Source organism: Apteryx mantelli, chromosome 8 (assembly GCF_036417845.1).
Source record: "Apteryx mantelli isolate bAptMan1 chromosome 8, bAptMan1.hap1, whole genome shotgun sequence".
In the NCBI taxonomy this organism is placed as follows: Eukaryota; Metazoa; Chordata; class Aves; order Apterygiformes; family Apterygidae; genus Apteryx; species Apteryx mantelli.
Genome location: NC_089985.1, coordinates 30,176,465 through 30,194,283, shown reverse-complemented (window position 1 = coordinate 30,194,283; position 17,819 = coordinate 30,176,465). Strand labels below are relative to the sequence as shown.

The following is a 17,819-nucleotide window of genomic DNA, read 5'->3' as shown; positions in this document are numbered from 1 at the left end:
TACAAAATTTCACAGAGCTAAAAATATAGTTAAGGTTTTGTTACATAAGATCCATTCTTGAGCTTCAAACACAGCCAATGTATATTAATCTTTAACCATTGCATGTTAGAGATTATATATCCCTGTACCCATTAAAGCTCACAGTTATTAGTTCTGCAAAACATTAAGAAGAAATTGATGGTGAAGTCACTCATCACATGTTTTCTGTTTATTATGATGGGAAATAAGCTTCTCTGATTAGGTACATTTTTATTACATTACAAGGCTACAATCTCCTTTGAACACTCAATCACGCCATTTGCTCATCAACCACGTGCTCAATGCAAAGGTTTCTGGACGGCTATGAAGTTAAACGCTCATGTCCAAAAACAACTAAGTGCTTCTAACAAAACAAACTGCTGAAGCACTGAAGAAATCTAAACATTTGATTAACAGTGTTTTGTCTTGAAGCTTGATCAAGAAAACAAGCTTCTTCCATGGTATTAACAGACACTACTCAAAGGAAAAAAAAATCTCAATAACTAAAATACCTGCCCTTTTGAATCCTTGATTAACATCAACTACAGGAGCACTACCATTGACTTATGCCTGAGACTTCAACAATTCAAAAATTTCATCCCCTAAAGGGGAACAAAAGTTGTTTATAGAATCACAGAATAAGACAGGCAGGAAAAGACCTCTGCAGGTCTCCACCCAACCCTCTGCTCAAAGCAGCACTAACTCTGAAGTCAGATAAGGTTGCACAGAGCCTTGTCCAGTTGATTTTTGAATACCTCCACGGATGGTGATCCCACAACCTCCGGGCTCTTGTTCCAGTATTCTTCCACTCTCGCCGTGAAAGTTTTCTGCTTGTATCTGACTGGAACGTCCCTTGCTGCAGCTTGTGAACATTGCCTCTTCCCTTTACTCTGTGCTCCTCCAGGAAAAGCCTAACTTCCTTCTCTGCAATCACCAGCCAGGGAGGGAAGAGTGCAGTTAGATCCTCCCTTAGGCCCTCTCTTCTCCTGGCTAAGGAAGAGCAGCTCCCTCAGCCTCTACTTGCACTTCTCATGCTCCAGTCTCCTGGCCAGCCTGGTGGCCCTTCGCTGCATTCACTCCTGTTTTCAATGCCTTTCTTAACTCATCAATGTCTCATCCTTTATGATCTTCAGTGGACTCTAAATCAGTTTTATAAAGGACTCACATGGAGAGAGAGACAACACGGACCCACATCAGAGGTGAGAAGCGGTCACTGTACTTGCAGCAACAGCGGCAGAGGAGATAAAGGTCCCTGGGTTTCTTCACTCTGGGAGCTTTTCCACCCAACATGCATCTCTCTCCACTGGCAGTTCTGCTAATTTCTGCTTGTTTAGTGTGACCATCCTCAGTGCCTTGAGATCCTCTACTTTGTACAGGGCAAGCTCAAATGTGCACCAACCACCGCTGCTGGGAGCTGCTCTCAGGAACCTCTGTGGGAGCTGAGCTTACGGCAACCCAGCTACCAGAGGCAACGCTCACTGCTCTCAGAGCAGGCAGAGCCACCAGCTCCTTCCTGAAGCAGCCCTGCTGTAAACCAAGAGGACTTCCCATCCATCCCGCGGGCAAGACAAACAGCAGCTGATCACTCAGTCTCCTCTTCCATAGACTAATCATACCCAATGCCCCCAAAAGCCTCCATGTGTCATACATCTTCCAAATCCCAGCCACTTCCAGGGGACGTCTTCAGTCAACCCACATTCCCCCTCAAGTGCAGGGCTTGCAACGGGACACAGCTTCACGTCCAGGGCCTGAGCAACACTGACTAGAGCAGAATCATTACCTCATATGTAATTACAGTCCTGTCAATGTATTCCAGATTGAGTTTGACCTTTTGGCAACTGCATCACACTGTTAGCTTGTATACAGGTGGTGATCCACTACATGTCCCCAAGTGCTCTTTTGCAGTTGTGCAACCTAGCTACGTACTCACTATTCTGTATTTCCTCATTTCAGCTCATTAAGTTATATGCTGCAGATTTCAAAATGCTTTTTCAATTTATCATAATCATTTAATTCTGAACTATGCTTCAAAATGCTTGCAGCCCCTCTCGGTTCCGGCTTCCTTGCAAATTTGGTAAGTATTCCCCTGTCCGCATCAGTAGAGAGAACTGCAAATATAGCTCAGCCCAAGACAAACAGGGGCGTATGCATACGATTCCATGTGCCACCCCCCAGTTCCCCTGATTTTCACATTAAGTTATAGGTAGCTACTCTTCAAACATGGTCTTTAGACAGTTGTGTACCTTATAATTAAATATGTACACTTCCATATTCTACAGGAACACTACAAGAGGTTATGTCAAAAGTCTTACTGAAGTCAAGATATATCACAGCTACTGCTCCCTCGTACTCCTTATCTTATTAACCTCCAGATTCCTAGAAACTGATTAATAATTTTGTTCCAATTCTCAACATATCACAGTTAGACTAACCAGTTCATAATTCCCTGGATCTTCCTTTTCAAAGGCAGGTACTGCGCTTGCCCTTTTCAGTCCTCCAGGACCTCTCTTGCTCTTCACAATTTCTAAAAGATAATTGTAAATGGTTCAAAGGTTGCTTGGCTAGTTGCTGATGTACCCTAGAGCAAATTTCAACAGGCTCTGACTATTTGAATACACCTATCTTATCTGCTTTTTTTGATCTATTCTTTTCCTACTCTGCACTTTACTCCTATCGCCTTGTTTAAATTAATTTTAATTAATGTGAAGACACACTCAAGCAACACAATAACTACATGAAACCCATTCAGTAATTTATCTTTAAGCTACAAGGTTAGCAAAAAACTCCAGACTATTCATCTAGCATGACTGTTTTCTTAGAGTTACAAAAGGACATTTCAAAAAAAAAAAAAAAAAAAAAAAGAAAGAAAGAAAGAAAGAAAGAAAAAAAAAAGCAGACCCAGCCCAGTTAAAGACTGTATATGGCTTACACTAACCTTCAGCTGAGATGTCTAAAGGGAAAACATTAAGAAATGTAAATAACTCATTTTTTGCAAAGAAAGATTTAAAAAAAAAAAAATTAACCGCACATTAAAAGGGACACCTTCAGTGGTGAAACCAGCCTGTTTTGGTTTGATAAATCAAAAAAAAGAAAAAAGAAAACACCATAGAAAGCTTCCCCAGCAGATAAAATATTTGATAATCAAATTCATGATTTCCTGTAGCAGTCCCTTAGTTATCTAGCACTAATCATTGCCGGAGGTAGGGTACTGAATTAGACTGACCACTGGTCCAAACTAGCACAGCAAGTCCCACTTCTTTCTGAACACAGAAAGGTATCTTGAAGCACATTAAAATTTTAATGCACCCACCTGTTATAGCTGTAATTCACCTTTCATCAACTGGAAATTACCATCCTTCTAGCTGAGAGATGGTAGCTCATTACAGAGGCATAGCTAGTTTGCTTCTATGCAAAGCAGAACAGACAACCTTAGATCATCTTCTGTGATTTCTATTTTGTTTTTCAGCGAAACAATCTAGACATGGTTGTGTGCTCGGCTACCAGATCTCAGCTGAAGCACAGGAACTTCCTAAACTGCTCCGCTTCCATCCTCAAAGACATAGTCTCCGCTCTGTGATCCCCTAGGCAGAAGATGCAACGCTAACGGAGATTCTGGCTGTCGTTCTCAAAAGCAGTTAGTGATTTGAATGCCTCAACTTCTAGTGTATCCAACCTGAAATACTTTAAAAGGTCCAATTTTCAGGAAATAATGAACACTCCAAAATTGTTTTTTTTTTTTTTTTTTTTTTTTTTTTTTTACAATTTTAAATCCAGTATCTGTTTTACCTGAGGTTTCTATCTAGAAAATCTTTTGTAAGAATGCAACCCCAGTATCAGTTAAAAATAAGAAAAAAAAGATCATATTCTCTATTGCTAGCTGTGTTGAAAATACAGCAAATGAATACATTCTTCCATTTATACAAAATACAGCAGTCTACTCTTGAATATGGATCTGCAAGTATTTTCTTTCAGAGTGATAAAGTAAAAACAGTCCCTCACAAAATACTATAATCTGCTTTCACTGAAATCTGTTTTATTGGACATAATAACACAGCTTGGTTTCCAACACTCTTAGGCCAAACCCCCCCCACACACACACGCACAAAAAAACCAAACAACATATTTCCAATCCATATATATATATATATATATATAAAAATATATATACACATATCTCCATGTATTTGCTCCCAATGCAAGTATCAGTATCAGTAATCCCTTTCATGCTGCTTGCCTCCACGGAAAAACTAATCATAATTAGCAGACTACCTGAAAATTATCCTTGAACTAATAATGAATAGAAAGAAAGCATGAACAGAGACAAAAAGCCAGACCAACTAAAAAACTGGTAATTTCCTATGCTGTTGCTCCTTATTTTGCTACTGGGAAAAAAAAAAATCAGGATCTATTTTAGTCAGAGGAGTTTGGTATCATGCAATTGTTCAATTTCAGCAGAACAAACCTAGTAATTTCAGGCATCTTTAGGAACCCCCAGTTTTGCCTGGGAGTGCAACTCGATGCACATTCACGTGGTACGGAGAACGGCACCCAGAAAACCCACCACCGGTGTCTCAGCTTGTGCACGAGCTCTTTGCTGCTGTCAGCAGTGCATAGCTAAGGGAGCTGCAGTGGCAGTCCACAGGCACCAGAAATCCCATGCATATTCACAACACTTTTTTTTTTTTTTTTTTTTTAATTTGTGATCCCATTCAGCTCTACTTCAAAACAGAAGTCTAACCAATACTGGATGGTTTCAAACAAGCCTATGCTGATACCAAATAGAATGAAACCAAGTTAATTAGAGTTAAATGTATCCTCAAAGGAGATCTCAGTAGCAAAACTTCTTATGCACATTAACTTATGTAGCATGTATTTTTAATGAGTTCAGCACTTGTCTCGGGTTTAAAAAACACACACATGGCATGGCAGCTATTCAAACCCATTGCACCAGAGTGCTAGCAAGTGCTGACTACGTGGGATGACAAAGTAACATTGCCAGTTATGATGATTCTACCTTTATTGCATAACCTTCAGATAGCTAAATTAATTAAACAGGTAAAGTGACAACACAAAAGCCACCTACCAATATGCTGATTATATAATAGAAAAGGAAATGAAAAAGACCAGAGGGCTAATACTTACGTTCAGTTTTGCAAATATGGTTAAATACTGTCATATCTCCAGCTTCTGCTGATACTGTTTTTCCTAAAAACACTTTTGAAAATGTATATCCATGTAGAGCAGTTAAAACATACAGCTTCAAAGCAGAAATGAATTTTACTAGTCCAAATTTGTAGCCGGAAAACCCACCCCTCCCTCTCCACATGCATTCTCCAACATATCCTATGTGAAACCAGGTAAATCACCAACAGTCATGCCCTTTGGGCACCAATATATTAAAGCACTCCACTCATTTGCGAGATAAAAAGACTTGTAAAGACTCTGTGTCAATTCTCATATTTTAAGTCCAAAAAACCATACACAGCCACACATAAAGAACGCTGAGCTATGTCAGTGGGTTCAGCTGATTACCTTTGGAGGCTGTCATTTAACATACAGCTAGAAAATACTGTTGAGTAAATTAGAGTGAAAAGTAATGGGTATCTCATTGTTTTGCATTAAAGTATTAGTACGTTCCAGCCAATTTGGCACAACACAATCAAATCACTTTGAATTGCATAAGCTTTGTGCCAGTGTGTTGCACAAATACATAACCTATATTACAGAAAAGCCTTTAAATGAGAACACGTTATCACAACATTTTCCAAAATGCAAATAAGTTCAAAAATAAAAAGATTCAAAGAATAAGATGACAGTGTTATCTGATGACAACTGTCACTATTTTAGTCAAAATGAAAAAAACTAACCATGTGCAGAAGTCTGTTTTAACTGTGATTTCAAAACGTCCAACTTTCAGTGGTAATGCTGCACAAAAATATCCCCAAAACCTCAATCACAAACATATTTTTCTAGCAGTAACTACTTCACATGGAAAATAGTGGGGGTTTTTTAAAATTTTTTCAAGCAGTCTCCACTTTACCAAGTTTAATAACTTCAGGATTGTAACATTTAAATCAAAACTTTATATATTTCTACATATCCCTGAAAGAGTGACTATACAACAATTTTAGTTTAAATGAATGTCAAAAGAATGCTTCAGGATGCAATACAGTCTCCAAACTCCTGAAAACTTAATCTGAATTCTGCTAATCCAGGTTGCAGTTTATCTTCAGGGGTTCTCCTGTAGAATCATTCCTTGATGCTTTAGATTCAGCCTGATGTGATTGAAAAGGCATTTGTCTTTCTTCTCCCATTCATTTGGGCAGCAAAGGGTGATTTTTCTTCTGGGTTCCCCTGCCCCCCAATCAGAACAGACAGACTTTATTGAGAAAATGGTTTTTAAAAGAAAACCCTTCAGTTAAACTATGACCTAGACTGGTGAGATTCTGCCCAATTTATGTAGTTAAAAAAAGATTTACTTTAAAAGATGTTATTGCATGCCACTCAGACCATACTTCCAGGTACATTTTGTATGGGCCAGGTCCATCATATTTTATTTACCGGAAACCTGAATTTACACTAAGAATGACAGAACGACTTTTCAGGGTCAGCTGAAAACATACATAACATCACAAGATGAAAAAAAAAAAAAGATAGAAAACCAAGAGGCCTTTGAAGACCACCGCTTTGCCGAACAGCAGCACGACCAAAGGCGCCAGCTCAGGCGCAGCGTGACCCAGCCGCTGCTCCGGCCCCGCCTGCTCTTCACGCTCAGCGCCCTCCCGGGCTGGCGGACGCCCCCAAGCTCGGCCTGCCTGCCCCGCTTCCCACGGCAACGCCCGACTTTGCGCGGGTGATTAGGTAAGAAGCGAGACCCCCAAAGGCGCTAGGGATTCTCCCACAATCAGAGCGCTTTCTGGGTCCGTCTCCGCATCCCACGGAGAGGCAGCCTCGCGGACGTGCTCATCCCGGAGGCTCTGCTGGCCTCGGGCGCCCGGGTTCGCCCTGGAGGCCGCGGCCGGGCGGGCAGGCGCGCAGGGGCGGAGGGGACCCGGCGGGGAGCACGGCCCTGAACCGACGGTGTCACCGAGCAGGACAGGCAGAACCGTCTCGGCGCTCCGCTCAGCGGCGGCCGCACGCTCCCATCTGTCCTGCTCGCATCCCACCAGGCATCCCAGCGCGGCCGCGCCAGGCCCGGGCGCACCTCGGAGGGAAACAAGCGTTCAACATGCCGTGCTAGGCGGCTCTGGCCTGTGCTATCATGCGTGTGAAGCGCAAGGTTTCTGAAACCAGCCCTCCCGCTCGCGCCATCTTTGCACAGCACTTCGGACCGCACGTCCCGCCAGCCGAGCACCGTCTCCGTATCGCTTGCCAGGTGCCTGACCAAACGCCACCTGCGCCCGCAGAGCCCGGCCCAAAAGGCTTGGAGCCTCGCAGCTCTGGCTCTCCTCCAGCTTCGCTATCCGCCTTTTCTCACCTTCCCAGGACCACGCCAGCAGTACTTTCAAACGCACACGCGCAAGGACATACCCACAGTAAGTGCTTCGATCTCCACTTAAGCAACAAGCCCAGTTCCTGGTTTTAAAGAAACCTTGTTTGCTTCAAACATCAGCATCTTAGCTAAAGAGTTTCAGCTTCCCTTCTGCACTCCACAAATACTGGGCTGAGTAATGCATGGCCTAATTGACTGCTAAGGTCACTGGCCAGCTCTTTAATCTTATTTAGTACACTTTGCGACAGTTCATGAGTCATTAGGGCTTCATTCTTGGGGACACAGAGGCATGTAATATACATTAATAAAGAGCATAAATATCATTCTATGTGTGTATTTTACAGACTGCAAAATTACAAAGCTGGTATTAAATACTTCTTTGCAGTGTTATCATTTTAATAATGTTCCTTATTTTAATAGACAATAAAAATATTTAATTGTGAGAGTCTGCTGGTGTCTTCATAATTTGTAATGTTGCTGTAACTTGAAAAAAAATTTTAAGGCAGTAAAAGCCATGCTTTACATACCAACTTGAAGGGAAAGAAAGGCTCAAGGGAGAGCTATCTTAAAACTTCCTTACTTGAAGGGGAGAAAAAAAATTTTCAAGCTGTTATTCATGAGAGTTGATGTAAATGATAACTCAGTGTGCACACGTGTCGGGAACTTTGCAATAGTTTTGAAAGGGATCAGCACCACTAATCAGGCACTGAAATCCGATTTCTGGGAGAATCTGGGAGCTCAAAGCTGAACGTTTTAGCTGGCTTGGAAAGACCTTTGAAAAATAAAGTTAAACAGTAATTATACATAAATGTGCTTGAGAAACTTTACACCTGTCTTGACATGAATCAGATCTTTGCATGGATGATGAAATTCTTGGCATTGCTTTAGGTGATTGAGATGGCATTAGCTTAGGCAGAATAAGAATTCAACAATCACAAGCCCAGACAGGTAAGATAAAGGAGTTACTGACTCAAAGAATTATGACAGCTTATCTGTTGAAAGTCTAAACAAGTTAATGATTTAACATAAACAGATCTGCTGATATTTTTAGAAAAGCATTTCAACTCGTAAGTAACTGTTAAAAAAAGGACATCAGTAACCCTAGTCATATTTTCCACAGGTCCTCCCAGCCCTTTGCAGGTTGTTTGTACAAAAACTCGGAACAGGAGACAAAAACAAAAAACAAAAAAAAAAACCCACACAAAGACAGGTAGCTGGGGTTGCGATTAGGACAATAAACAAGTTGCTGGCAATCAGATTTTGACTGCTGGCTATGCCAGGAACTCCTCCTGTAACCTTTATCGCACCGTGCCTCAGTTCCCAGTCTGTAAAATAAAGGTAATAATGTTTTCCTACCTCACAGGAACGTTCTCAGAATAAATCCATAAATGCCTGGGAGACACTGAGACACTACTGTGACAGAGGCCATAAAAACACCTAAAAAAAAAAAAAAAGTGTCATAAATGACCACAGCAGCAAAGAAATTCACAGACACAGCTGTAAAGGTTAAAACTTCACTTACTGACATGAATTTTCCATCCTGGGAAAAAAGCAGTCAGGTTCAAGCACATACTCCCATTCAGACATTTTTTTTAGAACTGTGACAGCAAGGGACAATTTCCCCATTCCCACTTTGACATGACCCCATCACAATAATCCACCACCACACACCAATGTGGAAATGAAAGGGGGCTCCTTCTCGAAACACTAGCTCCAGCCCTCTCTCACAAGCACCGCGGCCAAGAGCCCTGATCAGAAAGCCATCAGCCTCCAAAGCATGGATGATGTTTTTCCTCAATTTCCATATCTGATACCTATGTCAGAACTGAACTCTTCTGATTGACAAAAATCTTCTAATTTTCAGCCTAACATTTATTCCTGACTGAGTTTTTATCCCTTTGTTTTCATGCTAACATTGATCCTGCAGCTTAAATAGCTTTTCTCTCCCTAGTGTTTATTTCCCTGATGTATTTATAAAGATGAATTATACCACCTCTCTTTCAGTACTCATTTACCACCCAAACCAAGTTCTTTGTGTTCTCTCTCAGGTGGGATCTCTGTTCATAGGATTATCTATTTTCTTTCTTTACCCCACTTTGCTTTTTCCCCCACACACAGTCACACTCGTGACTCACTATCATCTTGTGACTATGTAAAAATCAAAACGCGGCTCTCCAGCATTTCCAATTGGTGATCCCCTCCATCCTGCTTAGAGCAAAAATTTCTCTTACCAGCTCCTCTTAAGCCCATGAGCTCAAATGCTATCAGCACCAAGATATGTCCTATTTCCATCACTCCAGGTCTCAAGTTTCTTTCATAAGGTATCTTGACCCTTCATAGCATTGGCCATGCCTCCCACCTCTGTCGTCCTTTGAGCATTGTGCTCAATGACACTTGCCAGGTTACAGAGAACATGAGTAATCTCCCCCAGAACAGACTTATGTTCGGTGTCAGTTCAGCTAGGTAACAGACGGTTTGAGCTCGATTACATCGTTAAGTGTTCTCTAAAACGAGCCGAATGACTACAGTCCTCAAGAGGATAAATGATTCAAAATTATGCAAATGTGTGAAATGCATTACTTAGTCTTTATCATTTACAAAGTACTCTTTTTGTAAACATTTTCAGTACTTTTCAAAGAGTGTGATAACGCCCTGAAATCAGGGTATTTGATGGTTGCTGTGTCACGCACCAACTCAGTGCTGAGACAGGAGCAATGCCAATTCACTTCAACTCCCAAGTTTTATATATGGCTCAGACAACCTACCAGCTTGCTGTCACAAAAAGGAGCATACATACCCCCACGTGCACTTATAGACCCCGCACCTACCCTCTTGTTCATGCACAGCTTTGAGACTCTGTCTGATCCCTGCCCAAGCTGAGCTCACCCAACCAGCAAAAATCCATTCCCTTTTCTGGGGAGAGAGGGCAGTTCATTTCTCCCAGTACAGTGAGCTGAACCAGCCTGTGAGCAGGTCAGACAAGCGTCAGAGCAGTACAAGGGAAATGGCAAGCTCACCCCTTCCAGCGTGCAGCGTGCCATCAGGTCAAACTCAGCCGTATCACGAAACCTCAGCCTAGGGAACCAGAAAACGATCGCCTTTCCAAGGACTCAGATCAGTTTGAAACTGTGCCTTAATAACCTTCACAAATAAATATATTATGCAATTTTATGTTATGCAGCATTGACTTCAATGACTCTAGCAGTGCTTACTCTACTATATTTACTTCTGGCATACATTTGCAACGTTGGCTGCAGTCGTTCAGAACGTGTTCCTGCTCTAACTCCTGAGGTCCTACCCTGTCAAAACCCATTCAGAATGCAGTTCGACATGTTTTTTCCCAACTTTGACCATGCTGTCCCTCTTTCTTCGGCCCCTGCAAAATCCCTTGTATGTGGCATGTGGCAAACTTTTTGCCCTTGTATACAGGGCCCCAATCTTCACACCAGCATCTCTCTCTCTCAGTATCAGGTGGCCAACTCCCACCTTCAGCTGTCCCATATTGTCAGTCTACAACCCTCAGGTCAGCATTTAAAAAAAAAAAAAGGGGGGGGGGGAGAATGCCACTGAAACTTTTTACCAGTCTCTCCGGGGCTCCCTCTTTCAAACCTGCACACCTCTGCCTTGATGCTTTCCTTTAAATGCTCTTTTTCAGGCAGGTTCACCAAAAACCTGGCTATGGTTGGGCTGCTGCATGACACCTCCACCTCCCCACCAGGCGGTGTCTCACCAGCTCCCACTGCTCCCCAGATGATCTGAAACCAGCTAATGCCTCATCTGAGTCAAAACAACTTGGGTTAGAAGGTTTTGTGGGCAGAAACAATGTTTTGATTCTGTTTTATATAACACCTAGCCCATGACAGAGATTCTCAAAGGCTAAATTAATAGAAAAAGACTGTACAAACCTGTTCTCTTCCTTCCCCCACTACTAACATGATGACCATTTCAGTACTGGCTCTTTTTACTTTCTTCATCAGCTAGTCTCTGTTGCAAGAATGGCAATCGCATCTAGTGGAATTCACCCAACAATAAGTGGTTTGTTAAATCCCAGGACATGTTATCTACAGAGAGGGATACTTAAGCTACTTAAATGGCAACCCTTTATTAAATGCATGAAAATGCTTGAAATTTCTGTAAGCCAACAATTTATATTAATTTCCTCTCATACATGTATCAGTCTCTGCTGCTAAATATGATATTGCTTTTTATGCATTTCTTTTGTATTTATTCTTTGGAAACCCTACGGAATTTTCTATAATTCTAAAACTTGTAATTGCAGTCTTCCTTGGTACACACGCATTTATTCCATTAAAGACTCCTCTTTTTCAAAAGCTTAAGTAGGTTCTGTATTTATGTAGTAGGGGCAGTTCAAGTCAACTATTCTCCACTACACCACAGCGGCCCTACTGCTGTAAAAGGAAGGGAAAATACCATCAAAAACCTTTTCTGCACTGAAAATATTAAGATAGAGACAAAGAGCAAAGATGTTTAAGGTCAATTTAGAAAATACAAACCAAGCACTGTATAATACGCAGTTTAAGACCCATGAAAATCCTTTGCACAACAGGAGCTGTTCAGGTGGAAGTGATCACTTAAGTTCTAAATTACTTTGCTTATGTTGGTCTGATGCACATATATTTAAAACTTTAGACTGATTCAGTTTTGAATGCCACAGCCAACTTTACAAAAACAGACGCTGTGCTTACACAGAGAGGACATATAAACACTAGACTTCTGCTATTTAGGATTAGACATTAACAGAAAAATGTATTCAGCAGTGACAAAAGTGGCAATGGCAGTTCACCGGAGATAAACTCCTCCATGAAGCACGCTACAATCTCCATCATACTAATTAAGGTTGCTAGAGATCTACAGTGACTAAAGAGATAGCACACCAATAGCATTTTAGTACATTAAATTACATCCTCCCCCTTTTAAAACAAACAAAAACCCAAAACACACAAAACCAACAAGATAAACTCAATGCCAGCAACAGCAGCAGAGAGGCTCTCATGAACTTCCACATTCTGCATGCCAAGTGTAATTCTGCAATACCCTGGAACAAGCGTTCAACACCCACAGCTGACCTCGGAAACCTCTGGACCCAGAAGGGGGAGCACTACAGGCAGAGTTTCTGCCAGTTTCACAGCTTCTGCATATCAAGTACAGAAGGGAAGACAAAACATTTTTTGAAACTCTTCAAAGCTTCTTTCTTAATCTATGTGACAATATTTACTGAACAAACAACACCAGCAGCCATGAGCATTTCATATGGCACTGAGGAACAGCAAGGAAGTCCTTGCTTCTTGGTAAGATCCCATGCTGTTTGACACAGCACGAGGCACTGCGAGAGGCCAAGAAAATCTGCAACTTATCACAAGAATATGGCAAATTGTGAAAAACTGGTATTGCAAGGTTAGCTGCCTAGGCAAAGCTTTAATAGAGCTCCATAAATACCCCAATCTAACACCGACAGAGGTTAAAAACCTATTATCTTTCCCAAACGACAGCATGAACATATGCTCAGTAGAACACCTGGCCCCACCAAGCTACAAAGTAGATTCTGCTCTTTCAGTTCCACAAATACAAACCACAGGGAGCATTTTAAATGAAAGCATTATGAAGACTACATTAGGCAAGTTTGATCTACTGTAAAACACTCACACACAACATTAGGAGGGAGAACAACCTTTAACACCTGCTTTCTCTTCAAACATAGCATTATCTCTGTGCATGGCTCGGCTCTTAATGGGATGAAATCTCAAGCTAAATTGCATGGCTTACTCTACCAGCAAAGAATATTTAAAATGTTTGGGACCTAGTGGCCCACTGATACCAAACTGTCAAGAATATTCTTCTAAAAACGCACACGCTGTGAAGCTGCTCAGTTGACTGGCTCCCGGCAGCATGGTTACAGCAGAGAAGGTTTTCACCTCGATGTGAAATGTTGTGACACGAGAGGAGACACGGCAGCTGGAAGAGGATGGTGTGATCCAAGCAGCATTGAAAATCATCATCATAAATATTCACATGCAGATTGATTTGTTTTCTTACCAATGGCACATTGTTATTCACAAATATTAATTAGTCTCTAAATACCACCTGTTACTCAGCCCCCCCCCCACTGCCTATTAGAATGCCACAAGGATCCCTCACTTCAGAGGCTCGTAGCCGCTCCACACTGCTCCGAGATTTAATGATGTCTCAACTCTCACAACTTCCACGGCTCGCTCAGCTACTGGGAGGAGAGGCAGGGAATAATTACTTCCGTATGTCGTTCTGTACCGACCTCTCCAGAGGATAAAAAGAACAGCAATAATGGCTCTGAAGGGAGCTCAGCCCACTCTGTCTCAGAAGGGAGGGAGGACAACTATGCTGTTCGGTTTTTGGAGTGGAGAACGGTTTTCAAGATCCAGACTTCAAAGACCTCAATGAGGGGAGAGTTCAAGCTCAAACACTCTCCCCCATTGGAGGCAGGGAAGTTTCCAATGCAATCGCTCGCACTTCCAGCCATCACTCTCATTTTAGACAGAACTCAGCCACAAGGAATTGCACATCACATCCCACAGCGTAACAAAACAGCAGTATAAATAAACTGCAGTCTGTGAGGACGAAAGCTGCAATATACCTAAGCCATTTTCTTTAGACTTCCATACCATTTCCTCAAAGCATATGTTTGAAAATAAGAGATACAGGTGTAGGCAGACAGCTAACACAAGGTACACTGGATTTCTCCCTCCCATTAGTAACTGAGAACGTGCTCCCTCCTTTTCCTAACTATGCGCATCACCCATAACTAACTATGCATCAGCCATCACTTGAGAAAGCTGGGCAGCACACTAATGAAATGTCCGAGTTGGCAGCACACTTATGGCTGAAGAAATGACACAGATGAATGCCCAAGCACTGACCTGGCCTCCCCACAAAGCCCGGATATAAAATCCCTCGCACTCTGAAACACACACATCCTGATCACTCTCAAGCAGAGAAGAGGAGGGAAGATGAGTTTACTGCTGTGAATTCGATACACACAAACCAAAGCAGCCCTCGCCAGGGCTCGCACCTAGCCTTGCTGCAGGAGACGAAGAGGAAGCATCCTCCTAGCAGACATGAGCTGAAACACTGAGGCACCAACCTCTGAGAACCAGCACTGGCTGCTTCGTCATCTTCAGAAGTGGCACTGTGCACATACAGCTACAGACTGTTATCACACAACTGACAGATTTTGATACCAAGGTGCAGAGACGCTTCCTAACACGATGCACAACAACAGATTTCTCTCACCAGGTACATGATCTGACTTTTCACTAGTACAGGCCAGTCTGAACACTTAAGAAGTCTTTCAACATCTAATGTATCATGCCATCAGCTCTACAGAACAGCTACAGAGCAGCACAAGTAATAATTAACAGATTTAATGTGGTGATGAGTGGGTTTTGCTGGAAAATGACATCTATATACTACCTTGTCTTTGCCAAGTATGACATGAGGGAGACGGGACAGTGCTTGCTATCCTAAAACACTTTATGGGGTTTTTACTACTAAGAAAGAAAACTCTGCAAGAGTCCCTGTAGACACCAATAACCCATAGGATTATCACGATTTTCTGCAAGTTTGGTTAACCTCATATCCAAGTTGCAAAGATCATAAAACTCAAATGGGACTGCAGGAAGTAAATAATGTCTAAAAATCACTTTCCCAAGTCACCAACAAACATGGTGCTGAATTTCCCAGGGACTTGGATAGCTAAAGCAGAAGTTCAGTTTCGCTAGAGCCATATTTAGTTCTGCACAGACAGAAATTAGGAAACACTATTCCCAGTTACTAATATGGTGTGGCAAGAGATACTTAAATCGCTGCATGTCTAGGGCTGCCTTTAGCAAATATCTGGCTTGCAGAAATTGGAAACTGCAAAATAAACAACTGAGACAATATTCTGCAAATCAGTGAGAAAATCCATTTAAGACGATGAAGAAACATCTAATTTGCACACTTCCAACACATACTGGTCTTAGCTATGCAGATATAGCTAATGTCAAGGCCTCTTTTGCTTTGATAATAAATTGCAAACAAAGTCCGTCTGTTTTTCTGAATCATACATTCATTTATTCAAGAACTCTGTGGTTACCTAAAGGATGTCACGGCTTCTCCAAAGGATAAAATGGAGCTGGACAGAAGGACAGAACAATTTAAAAAAAACAAGAAAGAAAAAAAACCTTACAATTTCAAGTGTCAGTTTATCTCTATAGAAAATGCGATTCTGGGTAATGATTCTGAGCTCTCGGCTCAGCAATCATTTCAGACTTCAATGTCTCCAAAACAAAACACATGATTCAAACGAAGGTCTAGTTATGCCATAGAGAACCAAGTCACCACTGTATAGAGGAATTCCACACACTTCAGAGGTGCTCCAAAGGGCTGCACTCAAAAAATCCTAGGCATCTGGCTGAGATGAAACCTGCTTCCTGCCTGCTGCAGCAAGAGTGCCTGCTAACACAGACACTTGACTTTGGAGTTTCCAGGCTATCTAACCCAGCACCATTATGCACTGAAGTAGTCGGAAAAGCTATGACACTGAGGCAGAAACAACATGTCATTTCTTCTGACACCACCGGACAAATATTAGCAAGGCCCTTTACCATGCTGAGTTATATGACTATTTCCAGATCTGGAAGTTGGTATTTCCTCCTTGGCTTAAGTGATTAAGACCCACTATATCCCAGGGAGTTATACAAAGAGTGTCTGCATGCTGATGTGCTGGTGGACCTTCTAATTGCAGATCCCTCCGAGGCGAAAAGCAGGTGAGCATTCAGCACTACATGAAAGACTGCCAACACACATGACTTTCTTAGCCAAAACAGAACTACTAGAACAAACACGTCTCAGCCTAATCTTCTGCAGCGTTCTTCTGAAAAAGGGAAAGATGCTGATAAATATTTGCTTTCCTCATAGCCTTCTACCTGTTATTTTGTCAGTATGTTCTCAGCAGCAAGTGGAGAACACGGAAACATGAGTTCTGGGCACAAAGCACAGAGACCGCTCACCGTGAAACAAAACATTTCTTAAGACACTCCAACTCTGAATGATCTCTCTTAGCTACAGAGCCAAGCATGACCGATTTTGATGAACAAGCTGTCCAAGGAGAAGTGACAGCTCCACTATCGCACTTGTATGGAATCTAGAAAAGTTGTTCATGTTTTGCTGTCTTTGTGGATCTTTTGGCAATGGGAAAAATTCATGCCTCAAATGCCTAAAAGGTCAAGCATATCAAAACTTTTTGTACGAGTTCACCAGCAGGCAGAGCTGGAAATTGAAGATGCCCATTTAATTGTGTCCTTATACTCAACTGAGATATTCAGGAGCGATTCTGCTGTAGGGAACTCAAGGTCTGACCAGGAATTTTACTTCTGATGCCCATAGGGTCCCCAAGCTGTGTTTTACTGTACTATCTTTACTATAACAAGATAGTTCTTGTAGCATTTTCTATATTGGTCACAGAAAAGTAGCGCTCAAGTTTGAAGAAAAGACTCTTATCCTATCTATATTGCTTGAGGGAGGGGGACTAAGTCTTTTCAAATACACCCAAGTACTCTGTTACCATTTTATTCAGGGACATCTCACCCCCACCCCCAATACTGTCAAATGAACAAGAATAACTGCAAATCTGCATCATAGGGGTATAGCTAGGGACACCCAGCCCACAGTTGTTCTTGAGTATCAAAGGGCAGCATCTTCGTCATTTTGCATACCAGATTAAAGGCTTTTCTGTATTTCAGCAGTACTGAAACAGACTGATGGACCAATACAGGCAAAAGCTTCATAAAACAAGATGTGACTGAAGTTGCACACTGAAGCTTTTCATGCAGCTGATGCAATGTTAGTATATTTTGTTGCTGCTCTTGCAATATTCCTATATGTGCAGCACTGTGCCAATGTTCTTGGTGGGAATGGCTGTATCCATGGCTAAATGGGAAAAGTCTGTGTCAAACTTCACAAGACCAACCAGACTTGACTTTGAGCAGTAAAGCACAGGTAGACCACATCTGACTGTCTTTTCAAGTTGCCTAAAAGCTTTTAGTGTATTATATGCCTTAATACTTCTCCTTGCATGTTTTCTCAAAATAGAGGATGCACAGCAATACAAGGTTCTAGCTTAGAACAGGATGAGCAATATCCCAGGAGCAGACTCATTTTCACTAGGAATCTGATTTTCATCCTTCTCCCATTCCTGCAAAGGCACATCCTGAATAGCTCTTACCTTCTTCATCACAGTGCTAAAATAATCAGGAGAAAAAGTAATAACCACCTT

At 41.9% G+C, this 17,819-nt stretch overlaps 1 protein-coding gene across 6 annotated transcripts in view; it reads right to left on the bottom strand.

The window, feature by feature from the left end:
- The window catches only part of PTPRF (protein tyrosine phosphatase receptor type F), a 398,429-nt gene that overhangs the window by 291,814 nt on the left and 88,796 nt on the right, over window positions 1-17,819 (bottom strand). For 5 of the 6 annotated variants that reach the window (XM_067301063.1, XM_067301065.1, XM_067301066.1 and 2 more), the window contains exon 2: window positions 8,867-8,947. The exons of the other annotated variant lie outside the window; for it this stretch is intronic. The gene's annotated coding sequence lies outside the window, so the exon portion shown is untranslated. The remainder of the gene's footprint in view (window positions 1-8,866; window positions 8,948-17,819) is intronic. 6 annotated transcript variants of the gene reach the window in all.